General features: G+C 47.7%; 1 protein-coding gene across 2 annotated transcripts in view; it reads left to right on the forward strand.

Moving 5' to 3' along the window:
* The window catches only part of LOC135903947 (multiple epidermal growth factor-like domains protein 9), a 254026-nt gene that overhangs the window by 222351 nt on the left and 16571 nt on the right, over positions 1–15104 (forward strand). The window lies entirely within an intron of this gene.

The following is a 15104-nucleotide window of genomic DNA, read 5'->3' on the forward strand; positions in this document are numbered from 1 at the left end:
TGAAGGCGCGATCCCATAGAAAAGTTAATGCTGATCCCACACACTGTGGGAGTCGGGTGCAATATTTGGTAAGCCAGCCAGCCAAAAGAGTGCATAACGGTAAGAAAAGAGCAGCGGATTTTGGAGACGAACGCGCCCCGCCCCATAACGGTCATTAGCCACCCTGGCGTGCATTGCAGAGCAAAGGTAAGTTTTATTCAGGGGCGATATTCTCGGACGATCACTTTCGGTAATACTATCAGCTTCGCAAGATTTCTCGTGACCCGGCACTGGAGCCGAAAGCGTTTCTGTCACTGTGCGAAGATAGCGAGCTTGGCAGCCGCGTACGCCGAAGTGTATGGTGCGAAAGTTCCCGAAAATGATCGTATTCCAGAGAACTTCTAATCAGCGAGACAGCTGACGACGAGGAAGACACGCCACATCGCAGGGACATAGGCAACTAAAACTTCGCTTTAAAATAGTTTCTCAACATTAGCTTCTCCACAACAAAACTCCTTTCGCAGTGAAGCCCGCTTTGACTATTCATGTCCTTGAACTGGTTATACTGGAAGTTTTTTGAAGCACGAATGTTACCGTATTAAATGTAAGTCGGTTCAAGTAGGCAAGAAATAAAGAGAACAAGGTGCGTGAGTCAGAATCGTGATAAAATTAAGTTATGGGGTTTTACGTGCCAAAATCACCATCTGATTGTGAGGCACGCCATAGTGGGGGACTCCTCATTAATTGTGACCACCTAGGGTTCTTTCACTCGCGCCTAAATCTAAATACACAGGCGTTTTTGCATGTAGCCCCCATCGAGATGCGGCCGCCGTGGCCGGGTTTTGATCCCGCGACCTCGTGCTTAGTAGCGCAGCACGAAAGCCGCTAAGCAACCACAGCGGCGTGCCAGAATCAACCTTAAGTACTGCTGGTTCCGACACAAATTGCACCGCCAGGATATCGGATGCTTGAATACGAAGAAAATGTTATGCCTCACGAAAAAGCGTCTAGTATGCGCCCCACATATTTAAAGCTGACGATGGCGGCAGTAGCACCCTAGCAATATGACGAACGACATGCGGCGGCGTGGTGAACGAAAGCACATGCGAGGGTGCTTAACGCCATCGCCTGTAACACTTTGACTTCTATAGTCTGCAGGAAATACCATCTTGAAGGCGACAGGCCGTTAACAGCAACCTTTTCAGCCAACTTCGCAGTTTGTATGCCAACAGTGAACGGTGCACCTTGACGGCATATTCAGTGAGCTGTTTCTGCATTAATGGCCCGAAATTACGAAGTTTACCCGCTTTCTATTCGGCGTATCTCATGCGTGCCATGGCAGTAGTGGCAAAACTCTATTGCGCTTACGCACGTTGGCTCTGAACGTTACACCCCAAGCTAAGGCGGATAATGAGGAAACTCCAGTTCACGTGAAAATGATTTGAGTACGGTAATTAATTACTGCGTACGTCTCGGTTCACCAACAACTTTATTCGTATTTTTAAATAAACATAAAAGCGCTTCGAGCCCACTATTAAATAGAGCTTATTGTACAAAGACGCGTATTTAAAGGGACCCTATACCACTATTATTTGAAGCCTCAAAACCCCTTGAAACGATTGTGGTAGCTTCCGGGAATATATTATCGAAGTAATTTTTCAAGAAGACCTTGTACAAGCGTCGATACTTCGAACGCTCAGTATTTACCTTTCCCATTCACCGTTACTCTCCTCCGTTCCGAAGGAGCGGAGGAACGCCGGTGGCTATAGAGTGGCGATGTCCCGCCTGCGGCGTCACGGGTGATGGCTCGGAACGGCACCCCTCAGCTGCCGCGCTATTTACGCTACGCAGCAGACACAGCTAGCTACACGTAACCGTAAGTGCACGGTACGGTTGGAATGCGCGCTCGCGTGCCCCAGCCTGGCCGTGCTACGTGGTGCGTACCGGCTTTGTCTTGACCGGATAGTAAGCAAATTGATATTGCGCACTTTGTCACGTCTCAATACCAAGCTCAATGCGTAGCATGTCTGTAGCCAGGAACGGCTGGAAGTAAGCGCGCACAGACGCGCGTCCCCTGTAGGTGCTAATTGACATTCATCGCGAGGCGCGGCACTCACAGCGTACGCGTCGTCAGATTAATCGAAATAAGCGAGACGGGCTATCGCTAAGGTAACGATACGCAGTGGGGCCAATGTTTCGTTTCGAAGCGGACGGGCGCGGCCGAGCGTGGGCAGACGATAGTCGGCTCATGCTTTTTATGTCAGCTAAATAGCAGCCGTGTATGGAAATCTGCTATATGACGAAATATGGCAGCGGCCGGCAGCCTCAAAACGTAGGAGGAGAAGAGTTCTCTTGAAGAAAGCGTGTTTGAGAAAAAATGTTGACATCCCGCTCAGCTCGTCAGCCCGCGCGCCGCGCACGAATGCAAAATTTGGCTCAGATGTTGGCAGCAGCGTACGCTACCTGCGGAATTGGTTTTTTCACCAAGTTTGAGGGGTGCGTGAGGACGCCTTTGAAAAAAACTCGTTCACCTTAATTAAAGAACAAATGTACACCCTTTCTCCTACCTCTCTCATGACGATAGATGTCGTCGGACAATCTGGCAGGCCTTCTGTAGCACCCGTGATGCTCCAAGTTTTGGGATATACAGAGGAACATTCCATCCAAGCCTTGTAGCTCCAGGATTGCTATTATTGCTGAAAATAGGGCGAGCTGCGTCATGAAGCATGTTACAGCACTGAGGACGACGACACACAAACTCAAACCGCCTAGTAACTTTTGGTGTTTGTGTTTCGTCTTCATCAGCACTATAACCATGGTCAAGATAATGTAGCGATTCTATTACGATGCTATTCCGTTTGGATCCCTGCCATCGTTCATCGTTACAGCTGGGATCGGCCGGCCGTGAACGGCGGATCGTCAGAAACATATAGAAGCGAGTGAAAATAATTCCCACTTTATACCGTCCCATGTTTCATAATGCAGTATTGCTGCCACCGGAATCGCGAAAAAAGACCCAGCAACAACTCTGGTGAAGCACGCCGTGGTCTTGCAAACTTTTGACGAAAGATGTCCGTGTAGACAGGCCGTAAGATTGGCATACGTACATGGCGGGAAGCGATTGAACGTGACGAGTGCTGGAACAAAAAATTTTAGGCGTAGTGTTAAGAGAAAGGAAGACAACAGTGTGGATTAGATAATAAAAGGGGGTAGCCGATATTCTTAGTGACAATGCGAGCAAAAAATGGTGCTGGGCAAGTTATGCAATGCGTATGGCAGATAACTGGCGGTCTTTTAGAATTAGGTGCCATGTGAAGATAGGTGCCAAGTGAAGGAAAGCGCAGTAGAGAGAGAGAGAGAAGAAAAGAATGCATAGATGTTAACTAGTCAAGAGTCCGGTTGGCTACCCTGCGCTGGGGGAAGGGAGAAAGGGAATAGAAAGAAGGGAGAGAGGGGGTGGAGAGACGTGCACGGACAGCACTACGGAATCAAAGGCGCTCGCACAAGCCAAACGTTCTCAGAAAGCACAAAAGGGCCTTCACTGCCTTCTGAGCCGATGATCGGTGAACACGGTGTTCTAGCATTGTCTGGTTACTCGGAGGATGATCAAGTTTCCGGAATGCGTTGGACATAGATTGTGTTTGTGCTTCAAATTGAGGACAGTGCCACAATAGGTGGTCTATGTTCTCGCAGCCCCAGACATCACATGCAGGGCTGTCAGCCATTCGTTATCAATAAGCTTTCGTGAAGACAACTCCCAACCCCAATCGACATAGAAGAGACACTTCGCGTTGGTGCAGTCCTGCAGCGAAGGGTTTAGTCTGTAGTTTGGTGCACCTTGTATGCGCGGTATTCCTCTCAGCTAAGGAGAGTGTGCGTGCTAGAATGCGAAGCTGTCTCACAGCGTCTGTCCTCGAGAGAGGAATGGGGACGCAGTGGTCTCCTTGGTTTGATGTCCGAGCTGCCCAATCTGCATCATCGTTTCAAGTGATACCGCAATGGCCTGATATCCATTTAAAAGAGATAGCATGGCTTTCTTTTTTTTTTTTCGAGGGTGATGGATAAATTCCACGATTTCGCACGCCAGCTGATCGTGACTTCCATCTCGGATAAACGACTGCATACATCGAGGACGGCAGAGAATATGGTGGGGTGATGAAATTGGGAAATTTGCAGGCATAGCATGGGCTCAGGTGGCGCAAGGCAGGGACATTTGGAGATTGCTGGGAAAGGCCTTCGTAGGGCAGTGGACATAAAATGGTCATGATGATGATAGCCGGACTAAAGTTGCAGTGAGGGCCATCAAGAAGGTTTTTCTTTCTTCTTTTCTTCCTTCTTTTGGACAGCTTTTTGCACTCATGTTACCTCCTGGCTCTTAGGCTAAAGCATTTACCGTAACTTAAGATTCAGCATGGCGTCCTTTCGTCGGTTGTCTCATTCGCAGTAATCTGCCATTCGAGACGTCGGTGCAGCACAATTTTCACAGCACCAGCGACAGCATCCCTGCCGGAGACATTATTACGTGGAGGCCTCTGCTTTGCTTCGAAGAATCAAGAGCTGAAACGTAAACCATTTGTGCACACTCATTGTTATAGCATTCGCGGGCCGCCTTGTCTAATAATGCCTTCGCGTTAAAAGACGGTCCGCGCCAGTTCTTAGAGCCCCACTCTCGCATGTGAATGTGGACTTAACAGCGCGCACTCATGTAAGCTTAGACTTTTCGAGGGACAATGACAGAACTCATAAACATTACTGCGTGATTGCTACACTCCCACCTGAGTAGCATCCCTCCTATAGTTCGTAGCTGCCAAAGCTACGAGGTGCTACGAGGCTGCGCCGTCTGTGTCCTGCCGCACTGGAGCATATCCCCAAAGCTCTCAGTAAGTGTATGTTCATAATCTTCACAGTGATTAGGGCAGCACAACTCGAAAACACTTTACAGCGCTGCCTACTGCTCACTAAAGCTGATTAAGGCCTGCTACTTTCTCATTAAAGTGGAGTTACAGAAGGAAAAGAAATTACTTTTTTTTGTATTATGATCAGTCAGAAATCGGCACAGAATTTTCACAGGACGAAGTATATTTCATCCCATTTTCGAAGAATGGCACGTAATTATTACCACAGTCGTGTTATTCTATGATCTGCATGCATGAGACGAGAATCTCTATGAGACAAGAAGCACACGGCGCCATTTTTGCCACCCGCCCTTCACCACGAATTCCTGCTCTTTCGTTTTTCTCTCGTCGCATCGCTACCGCAAACAGTGAGCGGGTAACTGAGCTCGTGTTTAAAATTGCAGCTCCAATTATAACTTCTTCAAACGTAGTCCGATGCGTCAACATGTAATCGCGACGTTCCTACGAGGGGGTTCTCTCGTACTGGTGTGTTTTCACGGTCGTGTCCAGATATTCAAATATTAAGGGTCCCCATTTACAGAACTTCGCTTCCGTAAGAGCGTTTCCTTATTGACCGGTGTTGGCACACCCACCACTCATGGCAGCAATCAGATCGTTAATCGTTGTCACTTGCGTAAGAGAGCACTAGCTTAAGAGAATTGTTAAGTGAACATGAGCTCAGATTTTGTCGGCTCCTGCTAAGTATGCTAACATGGGGCTATCATTCAGGTTAAATATTACAAACTTCTCCCTTACAGCAGTGTATAACGCCGGTATATATATCAAAGCGAATACTGTTTATACAAGTACCGTGAGAAAACACCGCGAAAGCCATCGACAACGCACACATGGATACACCCAAGCAGCCATGTGCGTTCCTTATTGGCAGCAGCTCCGTGCAACTTCCACAGCGGGCAATGGAAGTTTAGTCGCTCTGTTTAGGTCTTTACGATGCACTGGAAAAACATTTATGAGAACGGCATCCCTTCCGGAAAATATTCTTTTCGCTCAAACAAAGAATGAAACCAGGAGTTTACACGGCATCATGGTAAGTTCAGCTGTTTCTCAGTTACAAGATCGTCACGGCAAATGTGATTTGTCCCTTGATGCCGCATACCGCTCTTGCGCGTTAACACTTCTTCTCAGAGCGCAGGCATTTCTCATGCCTGTTGGTGTCTGTATCAGGGCGAAATGCACAAGCGATTCTTTGAACAGCTTTAGAGGCCGAGGGTCTGGCAATTGGGCCCACGCAATGTTGTTCCCTTGTCTAATTTCTCTTTGTCATGCTACGAGGGCCTTGGGCTTACTAATAGGCCACTATTGTTGCAAACATTCTTCGCGACACACTTCGCCTGTGGTCTTGGGCGCGCGTTGTATTGAAAAGCAAGTCCTCTCGCACAATCAGGACTGCCGCTGCAGATGGATCCCATTTCGATGAAATACAGATTTTATAATTGTCTAATGGTGTCCTGGCTCCTTTGAGAATAGTAACTCTTGTGGTAAGAGGTACTGCGCTGTAAGCACACGGACTGCAGAAGTAGAAGTGGACAGGGAACGCGTCCTCTCCCCTTCTGCTTCTGTTGTCCGTGTGTTTGTAGCGCAGTACCCACTTTATTAGAAGATGAACTTCCACCAGATAGCCCAACTTGCCGCTCTACTAGAATAGTAAAGCTTTCATATGTGCTTCGCCGCGTGGTAATGACCTTCAAATGTGACAATATATCAGCGCCTTATATATCTAGATTTGGTAAAGAAGGTAGCTTCACGAGTAATGAAGGACATGGTTAGTTTTAATTTCGCAGAGCACTCTCTCTTGAAGGACTGAAAGGTGGGCAAGCTGTGGCGGATTCGCAGCTAAATCAGGCTGCGCGGCTCTACGCCGACAAATGAACGAGCAGAAAATGTCAATGGAACATGGAACAAGACGGTTATTATAAGTAGAGTGTTAGAAGGAACGGACACAATTTAAAAAAAAACGTACGTCCAAAGATGCTTTTCTTTTTCTATCTTTCTCTCTTTCTTTATTTCGGTGGCTTGCGTCCAAAGGTTGCGTACCTCGTGCACACTTTCAGAATAGTCCTACGATTTTCACGCCCAGATGACCGTGCCGCGTGGGGTTTGCACCGTGTCCATAAATACAGTCACCTAAGTTTCTTTTTTTTTCTTTATAAATAAAAAAAAATGCGCTTACTCCTGCTTTCATTGTTGCTCAAGTTTCAAAGTGAGATTGCATTTCATGGTCCGGATCATTGAATGCAACGCTTGGTGGTTACTTGACCTGTTCGTCAAGGAAAAAAAAGACGCGAAGTTGCATTCGTCTGCGCTCCTCGAAGTGAGTGAAATCCACAACATCGCAACTTTGACATTACCTATACTTGCGGGCAACTTTCTGCGGTAATAAAGGTATAGCTGCGATGGCGGAGCTTCTACACATGTGTCGCTGCGCCAAGTATTCGGACAGCGTAGGACAACGCTTTTATTTTTCTGGAGCAGACACTGAATCAGCGTAGCTTGCACATGCGACGGCTTCGTATTTGTTTAAACACGAAAAAGATATATCCGAAAATAGGTCAAATTTAGCACTCTATTTCGTCTTATTTTGCTGTTGTGAGTAAGACGTTTACGTTTTCTCTTCACCACCTTAGACTAACGTGGATGAGAATGCGGGACATCTTTCTGAAGAGCTCTCGCTTGTGCGTGCTTTGCCTCTGTAACTTTCCTTTCATTGCCACTGGCAGTTGTCCGCGAGCATAGTCGTTTCATGCGTCCGCAGTACGTCAAGGCAACGCCAAGCCCTTCAAACTTAGCTGTTATTAATTGCGGTGAGTTGCGATGTGAACAAAGGCGAATTCGGATTATTTTTCTCTTAAAGGAAAAAGAAATAAGAACAGGCAAGTAACAGTGTCAAGGGTTACCTTGGACGATCCTGAACATATATATAATGGGATTTTAATGCGAAATTCAAGCAAGAACAAAGCAAAGACAAACGCAAATTCTTTTTTATGTATCATTTAAGGGAGAGACACGGGTCACTTAATGTGGTTATGGTTTAACCCGCCGCGCTATAAACCTTCTGCTTAAGTTATGCGTAGTGTGCGTTGATGTTGCACGTCCCCTACACCAGCAAGGGCGCATGTGCCGAACCTTTCTTGTCCGGCTAGTGGAAAAAGCAGCTAAACGCTTCAAGGTGAGCCTTTACGTTGCTCAACTCTCATTAGTCCGCGCTATGTTCTGCTGAGAAAGCTTCGGCAGCATGGTCTGCCACGATCTTCGCTCACTGACTCGTTATACCAAAAAGACCAAGCTTCAAGTCACTACGAGGCTTACAGAGCTCTGAAAGTTTTTTTGTTTTTTGTTTTTTGTTTTTTTTTCTCACCCACGTGAATAGAGCTGTGACCGCAGCACTTCCCTCCGTCTATGTGTGCTGTGATATTGATAGAAAAGGGGATTTTGCCGCTGCCGCCGCCGCCGCTGCCCATCAGCATTCCCAGTTCTACCACTGTTCATCACTTGTTCTTGCCTATCGAACTTCAAGTTTCCATCTCCTTGTGAACTTTGCCATTCGCGATGCGATGTTCTTGTTGTTTAGGGAAATGGCGCAGCGCACTTTGGAGGGGGGGGGGGGCTCGGTCATGAATGGGGGTGGTGAAAAGACTATGTTGCGCAGGGTCTTCCTCTTCTTTCTTTTCCTCATTTGTTTTCTTTACCAGTTGGTCATGTGTCCCTTTCAGGAGACTATTGCTATTCGATGTTTCTAACTATTTTGTGTCGTATTTATGAGCTTTCGTCCGATAACTTCAATAATAATCAGGATAGCCCTACGGCGTCCTTTAGAGCAAAGTTGCAAGAACAAATACAAGCCGCCGGCTCGTATTCGCAAGGTCTGATCACGAGGCACGTGCGGGTCGACTGTAGACGACCCCCGCTCTGTGGGCAAACAACAAATACTACATATTTCGGGGTCTACGCTGAGCTTCAAAACGGGCATACACGTTGCACGTCGCCTCCGCAAAGCCACTCGTTTGATCGTTCGTTATTGAAAGGTCCCCTAATCAGGTTCAGGCATTACAAACACACAAGCACGGCGCGTGTTTAGATCACACGGTGACAATCGTGACTGTAAAGTATCAAGCGGCTCCACACACTGTAAAATAATTCACACCCTAAAAAGTGGAAAAGGGTGTAAATGTGTCTATAACTCACACCCTTAGGGTGTCCGTTATATAGATAACACCCGAAGGGTGTGAGTTATAGACACATTTACACCCTTTTTCACTTTTTGGGGTGTAAATTATTTTACAGTGCAGCGCGTAAACAACTGATATTTCAATCCCATGGTGATTTTTGTTGCCATCCTTTTCATCCTATTAACTATTTCTGTTGTAGGTCGCCGTCTAGTCGAGCGTCTTACCGCAAATATTTTTTTTTACTTTTCCAGATTGGTTCCTCATCAAAGGATATAGGAGAAATTAAAATGTCGCGTTGCCCGTTTTGAACCCGCGCGCCCTTCCTCTCGAAAGAGCCAGAGTCGAGGTGACGCGCACAAATGCCGCTACGTAAGACTCACCTAGTGCAATATCACCAATTATGGCACGTGACCTCAGTGAACCGTCCAATGCAGAATGCGCGATACCGCCACTGGGAATGCGCCGTTCTGAAAACAGATGGAGAGGAAGGGAAAAAGAGGGCGGGGCTCGCGACGTCAATGTGACGTGGTTCCTCAGCTCCGGAATAGGAGAAAGCATGGGGGTAGAAGCCGTTTACGGATGCTAGTCGAACAAGTAGGATAATGTGGCTTTTAAGCTCGCCTCCTAGCGCCATGGCAACGCGACAGTTTAATTTCTCCTATATCCTTTAATAAGGAACCGATCTGGAAAAATAAAAGGTATTTGCGGTAAGACGCTCCCTAGACGGCGCCCTACAACAGAGATAGTTAATAGGATGAAAAGGATGGCAGCAAAAACCACCATGGAGATTTAAAAGAATACGAAGAAAGAAATTAGAAGGGAAAATCTATACGATAACACGAAGGGACGTGCCTTGCTATTTGAGGCTCGAGCTAGTTGCCTAAGGACAAAAGATGCCGGAACAAATGTTCGCAACTAGATGAGGCATGGGTATGCTGCAGCAAAAATCCTGAAGCCACTGAGCACAGCTTAATGGAATGCGAAGTGATTCATCCAGTGAGACCCGTAGGCAACGTACACCTTCCAGAAGCGCTTGTATTTAAAGTGTACAGAAGCATCAACCGGTCAGCAGTCGAGCTAAGCAATATACGTTTGGGTATTGGTGGAAAAAAAGAGGGGAAGAGATTTATATGCCCGGATCCATTACAGGTAAAGGTAGCGGTACAAGGTAGATAGAGAAGTTTTGAGGAAGAGAAAAAGGAGAAGAGATGTATACAAAAATGCTAGAATGAAAAGCATGTATAGCATACCTGAGTAACTCATGCAGGCTAGGTGACTATTTGTCACCACCCCGTTTCAAAGGGGGCGCCAATAAGTCATGATCAGGTATAATTTTTGCAATCTGGTAAAAATATGTAATTTGGCCTGGTAATGGTTTTCAAGCGTGAAAAAAAGAACAAAGCAGCGGAGAACTAAATCATCTCGCGCAGATAGCGCGAATTTCACTCTAATTTCTCTATTCAGCCGCATACTCGTTCTTTAAGGTTCTTCAAGAAACCCACGCGCGCCCGTTCTGCTCAAACCGCCCATTCGAGGCCTGAAAACGGCCGCAGCCATTGCATATTTTTGTGTGTGCGTACGTGGTAACAGGAAAAAAGAGGTACGTGTGTGTGTGTGTGTGTGTGTGTGTGTGTGTGTGTGTGTGTGTGTGTGTGCGCGTGTGCGTGTGTGTGTGTGTTTGTGCGCGCGCGCTCCTGAAAGGGAGAGAGAGAAGAGGGGGAAGTGGTGTGGTCATGTCAACCGAATCGCGAGAGTTTACAGATGAAATCAAGAAAATAACGTTTGGCTGCGGATAGCAGTGCTGCGGGGAACGCTGGCTCTCACTGTATACTGCGCCAGCATGAGCCACCAGCAGCATACCAATAGGTGCGTCCAAAGAGCTCAGAGACCAGCTTGCTTGGTGCTTTCCGCTTTTATAGAGAGCGCGCTCCAGTTTGAGTCACCGAGAAAAGCGGCAGTTTAAGAGGCGAAGAGCAACAAAACTATGAGAAAACGGCCATTGTTTCTGGGCCTCAGCAGTCACGTGCGCGGCACCGCGCCGCCGAGTCCCCATCGCAGGCGAGCGCTTATCATGCAAATACGAGGCCAGGATGAGCCGCACCCAATGGTGGGGAGCATCGATTACACTTACGCCGCTTCTCATGCAAATTCACGGGCAAACGACTTCTCCCTCGCCACGGCTCGTTTTTCTTGCTTCCCAGCTGACGTGAGTGCGCGTGGTCCGAGAAAATTGCCCCGCTGCGCGACCCGATGACGGGAAAGGTGGCGGCGACCCGTACGTAGGCACCGCGGAACGAAAGGGCGCTGCCATTGGCGGCATAGCTGGACGCCGAGCAGGCCTTGCGGCAAACACGGACGGCGTGCCCTGTTGCGCGATAGAGGCGCTTTGCTTTCTTTGCCGCCCGTGTCTGGTGCACGTCCGTACGATGCTGAGCGCATCAGATGCTTCGTCGGCTAAAGCACTCTTTTAAGCGTAAACGTGAGACACAGAACGTCATTGCGTTACTCACAGTGATATACGTAGCGATAGCGATAGGAGGGGGAAGGGGACGAGAGCTGATGCAGGCTTTAATCAAAACTGCTAATCTATAGCCACAAGCCTGGCAGGCGACGCTCGTGCCAAATAGTGAACGTTCAATTGAGTGGGCAAATGTCTGGATGTTAAAAAACCAGCATTGCCATTTGAACTCAAACATAAACAAAGGGTTGGCACATGCAACTGCCGCCATGTTGTCTTTTCCTTATTTTTATTTTTTTTTTGCCTGCAAGAATTACAATTCAGGTTTGAACGACACAGCAGGCGTTTTGAGTTCGGCGGAGTGCGCGCGTTCGCTTCGACACATCTGTTCACCGCATCAGGATGGTTCTTGAAGAGCGGCGATAACCATCGAGTCACAATGCCGAGCTCTCGGCGCCTCATTTTCCATGCTGCATAAGAAAGGCGCGGTACTAATCGGAGACGAATTCGCCGGTAACAGCGGCCGGCCACGAGTTAGGCCGCGTCGCTGCCGCCGGCAGCAAGCCGATGAGAATGCGGGGCACGTTATGCGAGCGTTGCTTCCCGCTGCGCGCAGAAGCGGCCATGTTTGCTCAAGAGAGTACCGCTCGCGCTCTCCCTTCTCCCGCGTGGCGTGCTCGGCAATTTTAGGCAGCTCGGTGGTCGTTGCAGGTCCGAAAGCTTTTGGCTGCGGCGAACGCAGCGCAATTGCGAGAAGTGCCACATAGTGTCCTGGCCGTAGATGCATGCGGCTTTCCTGTGCGGGAAATTGTGACTACGTGAGCCAGTGCCATCTTTCTGAGCCCGTTTTCTAGTGCGTGTACTCCTGTCTGAAGAGCGAGAAAGTGGAAAAACCAATCCCGCTCGTGAGTGACCCGGTCCAGCTTACCCGTCTCCATCGAGCTTGAGAGTGTAAAAACAACTGCCTTGCTCCATACACACGCGTTTTTTTTATATGCTTCTGTAATACAAATAACCTTATTGTACAGACTTACTATCAGCGGCGCAGGTTTTCGCTTTATGTCGGAGAGCTTAGTTTTTGTCTCGGCGTTTTTCTAGCGAAAACAATTTAGCTCAACAGATTCTCATGCAGTCGAAGCGGCTTTTAACGAACTCCTGGCTGAATAAAAAATTGCTCGATTTCGTAAGTACTTCGATATATTTGAACCGGCCCATAAAGAACACTTGTGCATCGGGAGTTAGGTATCAGCGGATTTAGTCTAAAAAAAAAAAGAAAGCTAACAATAAATGGTCGAACAAGGGATTCCTCTGCAGTCAACGTTTTGACAGAGGGACTTGTCCGAATCCTGACGATGACCTAAAGTCTCCATTTTCTTGTGTACCCTTGTCCTGTATGAAAAATTAGCAATAGTCACATAAGCAAGAGTTAGCGCAGGAACCATCGAAGGCAAGTGTCTTATTTATTACGGTGTTGCGATCACGGTCTGACGTAAATCTGATTACAAAGGGAAGCTTTCTTTGCAGAGCGGGGCTAGTTTTGATGCTATGGTGCTTGGACTGGTAAGAGAGAGAAGGGCTGTGGTGTAGAAGTTGGGGACTGTGGAGAGGAGGCTCTGAGAGGAGTGAGATGGAGAACAGGCTTGCATGTGTGTAGGGCGCGGCGCCGACTTAATATTTGCGTCAGTCATGATGTCATCCCTGGCGCGGCGGATGCATATCTGCATGCATGCGCTGAGTCGCGGGAGAAAAGACGCGCCTCCATCAGGGGCCAGAAGTCTTGCTTGACGCGTTGTGTAACCATACAAAGATCGCCACAAATAGAGCGGCTCACCGATCAGTCAAGAGTGACGCAGCACGTAAAGCTGCTTTAGCCTAAAGACGAAGAGCTAGCAGCTTCACTTCGACAATAATCTTCCATAGTTCCTGCATAGTTTGTTCTCATGATCTGGCACCAGCTAAGCTCTCCCTTTCTTGAGGTAGAAAGATGGCGCCACGTTTGAGTATAACCTGAAACTGTGCTCTTTTTTTGTTTAAGGTTACTCTTCTTTTGCGCAGTGATCCTTGCATTGAATGGGCTAAAATATCGCACACTTCCCTACAGCCCACGGATGACTTTCTTTAATCTACAGGGTGATGAGTATCCGCCAGTGACCGTCCTCTGCTCGCGACATGCATGCTGCTCGCGACACGGCTTTTGCCCGACTGACGCCTCTTTCCTCAAGGGCTCCGCGTATGTTCGGACGCATGCGAGTCGGGCATGTTCCGGTCTTCCCGAAGCCCCGGTGCCCTCCGTCTCGTTCAGACCAAATAAAAGGACGGCCGGAAGCGGAAAGCAGGCTGTCCGCTTCGATAAGACCTGGCGGCAGCGAAAATGGGCCTCTCAGATCTTAGCGCCGAATGCTTCTACCATCATTGTGACTTGCACTCGGGTCGCGTCAAATGTCGGCCGCACAAAGTTGTTTCCCTTTTTCTTGTGGGCACATGCAGTAGCTCGTTGCACAGACCGTGACCACAGCAGCTCTCCAGCTCGATATGTGAAGCGTCACAAAAGCGCTTCCGTCATATTTCCCGTCGCTGCTATCACGTTTCTGCGTTTCTTCGGCTATTTGCCGAAGTTATGTGGGTAGCTCTTGGTTTCCCGAATCATCTAGAAGCCTCTATATCGATTGTAGGCGCCAGTTCATTTTGGAGCCCAATTGCGATTTCAGCGATTGAAAATCTTCCCGTTAGTCTGTGAAATCACCCACGCACTGTTCCAAAACGTATAGTAAAATGCTGCTCGCAGCCCAGCCGGTTCAGTGGCAGTTGAAAAGGTACTGCGGCTGTTTCACTTAAATAACCTCAGGTCAAGAGTGCTAAAAGCTCTAGCGTGTACGCATTCCAGAAACATAAACGTTAACAATCAGAAGCAGCAGTATATATTATAGTGACCAGACGAGAGAGTATGAGTCCATTGAGATCGAAAGAATGTAGAGGAGCTGGGCACGTTGTGTAGTGCGCAGAAGAGATAGCCAGCGGTAAACTATACATTGAAAGAATTGGCGCCAAGGAAAGGAAAACGCACTTGGGGGCAACGGAGAATTAGAGGGACTGAGGGTATTAGGCTATATTTTTATGATGGTTTCAGTTGACACAGCATAGTGGTAGTTCGAGATCTCTGGAAGAGGCGATTGTCTTGCGCTCGGTTTAAATAAGCTGGTGGAGATGGTTATACCTTGTCTGTGACTGAACAACGTGCTTGTAACTGACTTAAACGTTAGAGAATATCTTGCAGAAGTGAAAGCGCCTAAGTGGTAGTATCTGCTTAAATAACTTAAACTTAAACTTAAATAACAAAGCTAATAAACTTTTTTATTGATTTCTTTTATTCTCAGCAGCCCGTTTCCTTTACCTTTATTACATTTATTTACCTTTATTACAACACCAATAATGTTGTGGGCCGTGGACAAAACGCCGCTCAGCGCTTTATAGGTTCTGCGACCCTGACTAAGAGGCAATGGAAAACTGCATGCGATATCTAGAGAATACAACATGTGAGCCGTTGCTTTAACGTGTTAGACATAAATTAGCGACATTAAAGAAACG

Source organism: Dermacentor albipictus, chromosome 1, assembly GCF_038994185.2.
Source record: "Dermacentor albipictus isolate Rhodes 1998 colony chromosome 1, USDA_Dalb.pri_finalv2, whole genome shotgun sequence".
In the NCBI taxonomy this organism is placed as follows: Eukaryota; Metazoa; Arthropoda; class Arachnida; order Ixodida; family Ixodidae; genus Dermacentor; species Dermacentor albipictus.